General features: G+C 42.2%; 1 pseudogene; it reads right to left on the reverse strand.

Annotated features, from left to right (window-relative positions):
* Window positions 1-2,563: 2,563 nt before the first annotated feature.
* On the reverse strand, window positions 2,564-4,682 carry LOC108746540 (annotated as a pseudogene).
* Window positions 4,683-11,660: the final 6,978 nt, after the last annotated feature.

Consider the following 11,660-nt stretch of genomic DNA (forward strand, 5'->3'; position numbering starts at 1 on the left):
GCAGCCGGTAGCTCATCAAATACGAGGTTGAGCGCCAAACGAGCTCAAGGTAACGTCGATTCACCAAATCACGAATTCAGACATTAACGGTCCCTCGCGACCGCGAGAATCTATCTCTCAGACGCGAAGGGCCGTGGCTTGCACGAGGATCTGCTAGCTCGATTCTCCGGTAGAAGGGCGGGGAAAGGTTCCAGATCCGCTCACAGGAGGCCGTTCCCAGGAGGTTCTTTCCATACATCAAACTTAGCTCCCGATAACCGCCGTTATCCCGATTTCATAGTCTCTCACGTTTGGGACCGGCCACGCAGTCAACAACACGCTTCACTTCCAGGGCGTGCGCGAACATAAAGTGTGACGGTCACAGAGCGCGAGTACGGCCTCCCCCAGACTGCACGCGGCTTCACAAACAAGAAACAAGCAACCTCACCAAAATCTAAATTGTCTCACCGATAGCTCTCCTCTCGGGTCCATCGTTCTCTCTAACATGTCCGCTCATCTCCCTGGGTCATCGGGAAGAGAGCTCAACGTATCGCGGTCGATACGTGATCGATGCGTGGCTCCCCCGTGGAGGTTGTGCAGAGCCATCGCGCCCGGGCCGTGTCCAATTAAGAAAGGATCTGCGATTCTTCGTGCGCAGGATATATGGCGGCGCATTTCCGGGGTTGCGTTGTAGCTCTTCTGAGTGCCCGGCAGGTGCTTCCTGGCAGCGGTACAATTCGCGGGCCTGCTTCATAGCAACGAGAAGCCCGCAACAATATCCTGTCGTATTCGAAGAATTCCCCAGTTCTCCTTAGGGTAGCAGTTTCACTGCCTCAACAGATGTCATCCTTCACATAGCTTTGGGAGTGCCCTCGTGCTCTCGGTGGTCGCTCGCTCCATTAGGCTTCCAGCGGGTCGGCCCTATTCACTACTGGTGGCCCTCTTGGCGCGCGCCGATTTCTCGGCGCTTTCCTCTCGACCTGCGCTCGCTCCACTCTCTCTCCCGCCTCCACGCCTCGTCGGAGCTCCTTCTGGACAGCTTCTCGCTACAGCTCTCGGTTCGAGGTGCCCAAATAATACAAAAAAAATCAACCGAAATTATAATTTTGCTCTCTCTGACAAATGCAGCCTCTCGGGGATCTTGATTATTCGCCAACTTTTCCTGGCCCTACTCCTCGCGCGATTTCATGCTTTGTGACGACAGCAATCCTGCTACGTCACAACTCCCTCGCGCCAAGAGAGAGTCCATCGGGCGAGATTGCCTCTCCTTCAGCCGATCATCTGATGCAGATCCTTGGTGCGATCGAGATCTCTCGTGACAGGCCTTGGTGCTGTATCACAACACAGAAACAAAAAAAAAACGGAAAGAACAGTCGGGGAAAAAAAGAAAAAGAAAAGAGAAAAAAACAATCAACGGATCAACCTTGCATGTCTTTCTCCGCAAATCCTAGGCCTCTCGGCATGCGTTCTCCGCGTAAGTTCCGCCTCCTCCGCTCCCGTTCTATGAATTTTACGCGAAATCGGTGATCCAATCGAAAGATAGGAGAAGGATGAGAGTATCAACCGTTCTCTCTTTAGTCAATTACACTTTATTCGCTTCGTACAGCGCAGGATTACAATGGCTCTTAACGTAAAAGAGCATGCAACGTACGCACGGTCCATAACGGATCCTTCGATGTAAATTACATCAATAATGTTTTGCTTCAAAACAGAACCCGGCCAACCGGGGGGAGGGGGGGGGGAGGAAATAGGTCGAAATAAATAAAAATTCACAAGATTTCCCTCCCGACATGTAAGGTAAGAAAAACGGGAACCGATATCTTTGACAAGATAAGGACATAAATGGCTACTTAAAAAAAATGTTCATGCAATAAAAAATGTTTTTGACGATTCGCTTGCAACGATGCACAAAAAAAAAAGAAATGAGGATGGGGTCCTTGCACAAAATAAAAAGAAGAACAGAAAAAGAAGACAATATTATTAACGCAGCACCCTTATAGAGGTGGCCGACGCCGTGTCGGATAAACGTGTGCTAACAGTCAAATAAAAAAAAAACAAAACGAAAAAAAATAGACGAAGAGTCTCTTAACAGGAAGAGCCCGGTGCCCCACCCTTTCAACGCGCTGGTTCTGGGCCGCGATGCCTCCTGTCCGAAATGTAAAACAAAATCTTTGTCGGCGCGGCCTTGGGCAGCGGTGGACAAAGTAGTTCGGGGAGCCGTAGTTCCAACACACCTCATGCTCCTCCCCACTCGCTCAAAGTTAGGTTCTCGCTGATTCTCTAGCGTTCCTGCGGGTGTGTCGCTCGAGTAAGGTGGCGACGCTGATTCGGAGCTCCTCTCCCTGGTCCGTGGGGATTCCCATCTGGGCGCGCTCGGGTTGCGCGGGAATAATCCATAGCATATCTTGTGGTGCTTCGCACCCTGGCGATCCCGGCTGGGACCCCGAACGCTGGTGCCCCGGTGTCAGCTGGATGCCCCGGTCGGATATCATCGATGATGCGCATGCTTGTACTCCTCACTCTCGTGTTATTGATAAAAGGAGGATTACTGAGGTCGTCGTTTGCACACCGACGACCCACGCAGCTACTCGTGCACCATCGCGCCCTGCGTTGTGTATTGCCGGGCTTGCCAGGCCCTCGCCTTCTCAGTCGCATCGGGCCAGAGCGAAGGATAATCCTCCTCAATTTGCGCTAACATCTGCGCCCAACGTCTGCAGGTGTTCGACATGAGGGGTGGGGTGTCAAAATCTCTCGTCTGATAACACAATTCAATAAATCCTACAAGATCATCAGGCATATTATACGGCTTCAAGTTCCTTCACGTGAATAGGATAATAGAAGGAGTTCTAACTGAGGAACTCCAAGGGAAATGTGGGGCGCGGGGTATTCTTCGGAGACGGTATGACGTGGAGTGGCAGTAAGACATCACAGATTTTAGGGACTGCAGTCACGTACAAGGTTACAACAAAAAAAACCATAAAAAAAGGAAATATTGTCATAAACAAAAAAAAAAAACGAAAACAAATGGTTATAAAACGAAAAGTGTTACAAAGGCTATTCGCCGGTATATGCTCCAACCGTTTCTCGGTCAAGATGGCGTAATGTAATTTTTCTAGAAACAATATTTATTAATTATTTCAAATAAATACGATCAAGTTTCATAATTAATCGATTGAGTGCCAACATCTGGCTACTATCGAAATCGATGATATTGTGATGATGTCTCCCTCCCTTGATAAAAGAGCTTCGATAGTTTATTTTTGGGAGGGAGACATGACAATCGAACATGTTTTTTGCATATGTTTCAAGGTTAGTAGAAGTGTAAATGTAAGTGAATTCGATAGAATTGTATTTTCATAAACTTTTATGAAGTGTTTTTTGAAAACATACTTTGAAAATGACCGCATAATGCTCTATTTTGAAAAGGAAGTTACAGACGAAATTAAATTCAGTCTAGAAATGTGACAGATTATAATACGTTGAAATTTACAAGAGCGGACTCATCTTACTGTTCAGTAAATCGTACAGAAAATCGTTGTAAACATGGATCGAGATTTCAATCAAATAGAACGCGATCTGTTGAAGCAATCACGCCAAATTGCTACGAGGGTGGTCCCAGAAGTACCCGATCTAACAAAGAAAACACAAAAAATTTGGGAAAAAATATCTTTATTTCTCAACACATAGTCTCCTTTTAGCTCGATACACTTTTCCCAGCGATGTTCAATAGCTTCGATGGCCTGTTTATAGTAAGAATCGTTGAATTCCTCAAAATAGCCATTAACCACAAACTCCACCTCTTCATTGTTGGTAAATCTTCTACTACCGAGCCATTTTTTCAAGTTTGGAAAGAGAAAATAATCTGAGGGGGCTAAATCTGGCGAATAGGGTGCATGGGGAAGAAATTCGAACTTTAACTCATTGATTTTGGTCATCGCGATAATGGATGTGTGAACTCGTGCATTGTCTTGAAACAACACTTTCTTTTTCGCCAAATGTGGCCGTTTTTCCTTGATTTCATCACCCAAACGCTGCAATAAGTTCGCATAATATTCGCCATTGATTGTTCTTCCTTTCTGAAGGTAATCAATGAAAATTATGCCACGCGCATCCCAGAAAACTGACGCCATGACCTTGCTTGCCGATGGAACTGTTTTTGTTTTCTTCGGAGCCGATTCCCCCTTTTCAGTCCATTGCTTCGATTGTTCCTTCGTTTCAGGTGTGAAGTGATGGACCCATGTTTCATCCATGGTTATGAATCGGCGCAAAAATTCGGCTTTGTTGCTGCGAAACATCGCCAAACACTCGAATGAAACATCCTCTCGACGCTGCTTTTGTTCGATTGTGAGCAAGCGCGACACCCTTGCGCACAGCTTTCTCATCTCCAAATTTTCAGCCAATATGCGATGCACATATACAGCACTTTTTGAAATGTTTACCATGTCTGTGCTAGCTCGCGCACTTTCAATCGACGGTCACCCAATACCATTTTGTGGATTTTCTTCACCATTTCTGGAATAGCCACCTCACTTGGTCGACCACTGCGATGTTCGTCTTCGCAGCTCGTACGGCCTCGTTTAAACTCTGCCACCCAATATTTTACTGTTGTAAACGAAGGAGCAGACTCCTCCAGAGTAGAATCCAGCTCGGCTTTTGATATTGGTTGGGCTAAGATCTTTCAAATGAAAGTATTGTATCACATAACGATGACCAATTTTTTCCATCTTTGCAAATTCACCGAGATCGTCCACTATTGATGGCTGCCAAACAAATACTGAACAACGTAGCGTCTTCAAACTTCATAGTTAAGCTTTAGAAAGTTGGTGCTTTCCCCTACAGTGATTTTTTTTTTATACAACAACCGTCATCTGTACGTCAGGTCGGATACTTCTGGAACCACCCTCGTACCTTGAAGGAATGTTTCGCGTGGATAGAAGAGTGCGATGAATTTATTAAACAGCTTGAAGAATATAATCATGTCAAGCGCCCACGGCTCTTCACTGGATACAGACAATCTCTAATTACTACAATTGCACGACTTGAGGGTACAAAGATTCAATTAGAAAGACGATTTCTGTATTTTGGTGGTGGTGTTTACGCGAGCACTAGCAATAACAGCGACAATAACGTGGAAAGATCTTTTGTTTGGTGAGAGATGCAGCGTTTAAAAATCGAATTTTAATCGATTTTTAACGTGAATTATATCGAGCCACGACGATTTTTAGAAGACATCAGCAGTGTAGTGCTCGAGCGAGTGCAAGACACAATAGAAAGACACAAGTGTATAAAAGCGAACACGATATTTAATGGCGAATTTGCTACAGGTGATAAACGTGCCAATAAAGGTATTAATACTAAAAACTATTAATTCTTTCAAACATCGAACTTGTGTGAGTGATACGAGCGGCACGTCATCGAACCCACGCTGGCATCTCTCGAGGAGTTTCAAGAACGTGACAATGGGTGGGCGTTGTCGTGAATTCTGAATCTTACATTAAATATCAATAAGTGTAATCCAATGCGTGCGGAATGTCACATCGAAGTGTCGCGAGAGATAATGACAAAGAGAGCAGTGATTAACGTGCGATCGATGGACAATGCATGCTTCACGTGGTCGGTGGTCGCCGCTTTGTACCTAGCCGAAAGAAATGCGGATCGTGAATCTTCCTACCCACACTATACAACGGTGCTGAATTTGTAAAATATAGAATTTCCTATAACATTAAAAGACGTAACGAAATTCAAACGTCTCAACGACGTGTCTATTAATATATATGATATCGAGAGACAGAAAACGTTAAACGTTCTCCCGATACGATTTGCTGACAGAAAAAAGAAACATATCAATTTATTATATTTGCAAGATCCGCGAGATGACAATATGGACCATTTCGTATGGATCAAGAATCTGTCTCGGCTCATGAGCTCGCAATTGAGTAAACATCATGATCGAAAGTACATTTGCGATCGGTAAGTATATGATTAATAAAAACGAAATCTTAAAAAAGAAAAAAAAGGAAAAAAAATTAACATTATTTATTTTTATTTGCAGCTGTTTACATTATTTTCATTCCAACGAGAGATTGCAGTCACACACGGTCGATTGCCGACGGATAAACGACTGTGCTATCCGACTACCGAATGATGACGATAAGTGATTAAGTTTTAACAACTATCATAGGAAAGAACGAGTTCCGTTTGTCGTGTATGCTGATCTGGAATGTATTCTAGAGAAAACTGATAGGGATCAGAAAGCATCTATGCGCACGTATTAACATCATCATCAAGTATTTAGCATAGGATATTACGTGCGCTGTTCGCACGTGACGATTCGCTATCAAAATATCGATTTCGTCGCGATCCAGATTGCGTTTCACGGTTTGTCGAAAAACTGAGAAGTTTAACACATCGCGTAAAAAAAAATTTAGCAGCTAATGTCCCCATGGAAACTTTGTCGAGCGAACAGTGGGAGACATTGCGCAGCGCGATGCATTGTCACGTGTGCGAAAAATCTTTCGCGCTAGACGATAATCGAGTAAGCGATCATTGCCATTTAACCGGTCGTTACAGGAGTCCCGCGCATTCAAATTGCAATTTAAATTATAAAAACTCATATTTTATTCTCATAGTTTTTCACAATTTATCAGGCTATGATTCACGTTTTATTATCAAAGAAATAGCTACAGCATATGAAGACAGTATAAATTTATTACCAATAACAAAGGAAAAATATATATCATTTACAAAAAATGTTAAAGATACCGCTGAAAAATCAAATTAGCAAAATAGCATAAAATTACGGTTCATCGATTCTTATAAATTTTTAAGTACTAGTCTCGACAAATTAGCATCCTTTCTTAATAAAAATGAACTTCGAATTTTACAATTTCAAAATTTGTCCGAAGAAGACTTCGAATTACTGACATGAAAAGGAATTTTTCCATACGAATACATTGATTGCATTGATAAGCTGCAGGATACGCGTTTATCACCGCGCGAATCATTCTATAGTTCCTTGACCGGTGACACTGTATCTGAAAGCGATTACGCGCACGCCGTGAACGTTTGGCAACAGTTCTCTGTTCAAACTTTGAGTGAATACAGTGATCTATATTTAAAAACGGACGTGTTGCTGTTAGCCGACGTATTTGAAAATTTTCGCGATAAATGTATTGAAAGTTACGGTCTCGACCCTGCATATTATTATACTTTACCAGGTTTTACGTGGGACGCTATGCTGAAACATACACGCGTAAATTTCAAACTGCTCACTGACATCGATATGGTGATGTTTATCGAGCGCGATATACGCGGCGATCTTAGTCAATGTTCTAGCAGGTACGCGCGAGCCAATAACAAATATATGCAATCGTACGACTCGTCGAAACCTTCTACGTACTTGATGTACTTCGATATTAATAATCTATACGGATGGGCGATGTGTCAACTGTTGCCATACGCCAAATTTCGATGGGTTTAAAAACGTCTTGGATTTTGATATTAATGCGATTGCTCAGGATTCGCTCACAGGTTACGTTCTTGAGGTCGACTTAGAATATCCGGAACGTTTGCACGACGAGCACGTTGACCTGCCATTCTGTCCAACGCGTGATAAACCACTTGGCAAGCAGCAGGATAAACTTTTAGCGATTGTGTATGACAAAAAACGTTACGTTATATTGTATTATACATTATCGCAACTTGCAACAATGCATGCGTCACGGTCTTCATGTAACAAAGATTTATCGCGTATTACAATTCGCACGATCACCATGGCTTCGCGATTATATAGAACTTAATACAAAATTTAAAATTCTTTCTTGCGAAGAATGACTTCGAGAAAAATTTATTTAAGTTAATGAATAATGCAGTATTCGGCAAAACCATGAAGAACGTGCGCAATTACATCGATGTAAAATTATTAACACAATGGGATGAACAATACGGTACAGAGGCAATGATCGCGAAGCCGAATTTTCACAGTAAAAGTGTATTTTCTGCAAAATCTGATAGCAATTAAAATTCGTAAATTTGAGTTGAAGTTCAACGAACCGATCTACGTAGGAATGTGTAAACTCGATATATCGAAGGTCTGTTTGTATGAATTTCACTATGAATATATGTTACCGCTGTATCGCAAAAAATGTAAAATTATGTATACAGACACTGATAGCCTCATATATCGCATCGAGTGTGATGACGTTTATGAACAAATGAAGCGCGATATCACTAGGTTCGACACGAGTCATTATTCTATTGATAATGTGTATGGTATACCACTTGCGAATAAAAAAAGTGCCAGGCTTAATGAAGGATGAAAATAATGGTGCAATATTGACTGAATTCGTCGGACTCAGAGCGAAAATGTATGCGTTGAGGAGTTAGATGGTAAAAAAGATACTAAAAAGGCGAAAGGTGTCAAAAGTAACATCGTAGCGCGTACTATAACATTCGATGATTACACTCAATGTTTAAACGATGAAATTGAAATGACGCGTCAACAGTCATGCATAAGATCAAAATTATATCAAGTATATACGATATCTGAGACGAAATCGCTCAGAGTCCGTACGATGACAAACAATACGTTATACCGAATTCAACCAAAACATTACCATGGGGACATTATCGAATACTTTTGTAAAAAAGATCATGTAATTGTATTATTGAAATGTTTTTTTATTATATCGAAATGTATAACCCTAAATAATTATTGTATATAGTATTACATTTTTTATAGTAAAGAATAAAGATTTTTTTATATTAAATTGAAAAAGATGGGTATAAATAATAAACATTTTATACATCTTATGTATTTCATATACTTTTTATATATTTTTTTATATTTAAAATAAATACATTTTTAAATACAGTTTGTATGAATTAAACGATATTATCCCTGTTTATCAAAGAATTGTGCAATGCGTCGAATCCCAACCATTTTACGTAAACCTCGTTTCCTCTTCTGCGCAATACTTTCTCCACGAGATACACGTCCGGATGAGTAGCGCGATGCAACTCGTGTTCGTAGAACTCGCTCCAGCGACGGATTTTCCACGATAGTCCTCGAGTAGATAGATTACGGGACTGGTACGCTGCACCTTAACGATCGTAAACACCTCGGTCCAATTTGGTGTGTAACCTTTCTCAAAAATTGTCTTGTACTTACTCACGCGTACCGAATCGCCTGCTTTAAATTTTGCAGGACCCGCGATTTTTATCGCGCTGTACACTGTGCTCAAGAGTCTTTCGGCGATCGCGGAAGTTACGTCGACGGGTCGCATGCCGATGGTGCGATGCTTGCGCGCGTTGTAATATAACACGAGACGCGGCAGCTCGTCGATCCACTTGTAATTGCCGTTGTAAACATCTTCCACATGTCGTTTTTGAGCGTGCGATTGAACCGCTTGACCACTGACGCTTTCAAAGTCGAATACGTGGAATAGTGATTAACGTTGTGTTTTTTTAAGATTTTCTGTACACCGGCGTTGTAAAATTCTTTCTCCATATCCGTTTGTAAATTTTTCGGACATCTTCCACTCTCTCGAATGATCTCAGCGATAATGTTAGCCGTCTCGCTTCCATTCTTGCTCTTGAGCGGTACGGTCCACGCGTACTTGCTTAACACATCGATGACGGTATGTAGTGGTGGCCTCTGTTGAAGCCCGAGTATGGGCGCATCTCAACGATATCAGCTTGCCACAGATCGTCGTATCCCCGGACTATGACGCGCCTTCGCGGAAAATTTCTTCTCGCCGGAGCGTGCAATTCCTCGACGAGTCGACATCTCTCGGAGCTAATTTTTTCTCTCTTTTCTTCAGATTTATTTTTCATGATTCGACGTGTACACAGAGTATAAGAAAATAATGTATTTTTCTCGCTGGTGTCATTCGACTGACTCGTTTTATGGATACGCGATTTAATTTATAATAAGACCGGCTTCGCGAAATTCCTCGATGATCGACAGCATCTCGTTGTCGTGAGTGTTGTTGCCTGCTCAGTGCGAAGCGTCGTGCAATCGTAGACGATCCATCAGCTGGTTGGGATCATCCCAGTGCACGTAATCAATCGCGTTGTCGTTCAATGTCATTGCGTGAGGTAATCCCTTTCCAGATTTCTTCTGTTTCTTGGATGTGATCGACATCAACGGCGCGATTACGTATTTGTATTTGTATCCTCTGTTGCTCAATAATCGACCCTGGTACTTGTGTTTGTGCGCATTTGTCACCAACAGCATGCTCTTGTTCTTGTGCATATCGTTTTTCGTGTAGAGGGCATCGTCAGGAATTCTCTTGAAAATCAATTGGTAAAGACCGGGTGTACCGACGTATCGTACGCTGTCGATAATTATGTTGTCGGCGTCATCCACGTCGAAACGTTTATTATCAAACATTAGCCCATCCTTGTGTAGGTAAACGCTGTACACGTGATCAATACCGCTCTCTTTATCTTGCGTTCCCCTCAGGACAGCCTCGACGTACTTTTGATCTAGCGGGTCCAAGCCGGTTTGTAACGTCTCTCGACCTTCGACGTTTGCAGCTGATTTTGAACCTTCGTCGCTTCCGTTATTTCGAAAACGTTCTCTAACGACTCTATCGTCGGTACGATTTTGGTACACGGGATGGAGGTTATTGGTTGTACGTAGGCTGCTGGAAAAGTTTCTGCAATCTAGTACTTCCAGTGGCGCCAACGTTCTGCTACTATTATATCCGTAAAATTAGACGTTTTTAACCTATAATTCAATTGACAGTTTGTACCCAAGCCAACTAGTTTTGTTTGCATAGTATTTTAAAAAAAGTTATTTTGTAAGAAAATGGATATTTCACGTGAAAATTTTCGGGCAATGATTTTTTACGATTACAAATCGTTATTTAACTCCGAAACAATGCATCGATCGACTTCATTTGGCTTTTGTGGATGAACATCATCCAATAGGATTGTTTATAATAATAGTTTGCTGAATTCCAGCGTGGACGTACCTTTCTTAGTGATGAATTCCGTGAAGGTCGTCCATCCACGTCTGTTGTTGCCACTAATGTTGATGCTGTGCGTGAAATGATTGAGCGAGACCGGCATATAACATACCGCGAGATTCAGGCATCCTTAGGCATTGACATGAAAGCAATACATACGATTTTGCATGATCACTTGAGCGTACGGAAACTTTGCAGTCGTTGGATCCCACACAATTTGACCGAAGCTTAAAAACAGTCTCGTGTTAAATAGAGCAAAGAAATTCTCAAGAAATTCAACCGAGGTCGGTCAAATTTGGTCTACAACATCGTTACTGGGGACGAAACATGGATCTATTCGTATGAGCCCGAAAGTAAACAACAATCCACTATTTGGGTATTTCAAAATAAACCGAAACCAACAAAAGTTATTAGTTCACGTAGTGCTGCCAAGCAAATGATTGCTTGTTTCTTCGGTTATACCGGACATGTAACAACCGTGGCTTTAGAAGATCGAAGGACTGTAAATACTGATTGGTATACAACAATTTGTTTGCCAGAAGTCATAAATGAATTGCATAAAACAAACTGAAATCGTCGCATCATCCATCATGACAATACCAGCTGTCACAGCACGTCAAACCGTTGATTTTTTATCCAGTAATAATGTCGAATTGATGACCCATTGTCCGTATTCACCTGATTTATCACCTAATGACTTCTTTTTTT

This window comes from Trachymyrmex septentrionalis, unplaced genomic scaffold (assembly GCF_001594115.1).
Source record: "Trachymyrmex septentrionalis isolate Tsep2-gDNA-1 unplaced genomic scaffold, Tsep1.0 scaffold178, whole genome shotgun sequence".
In the NCBI taxonomy this organism is placed as follows: Eukaryota; Metazoa; Arthropoda; class Insecta; order Hymenoptera; family Formicidae; genus Trachymyrmex; species Trachymyrmex septentrionalis.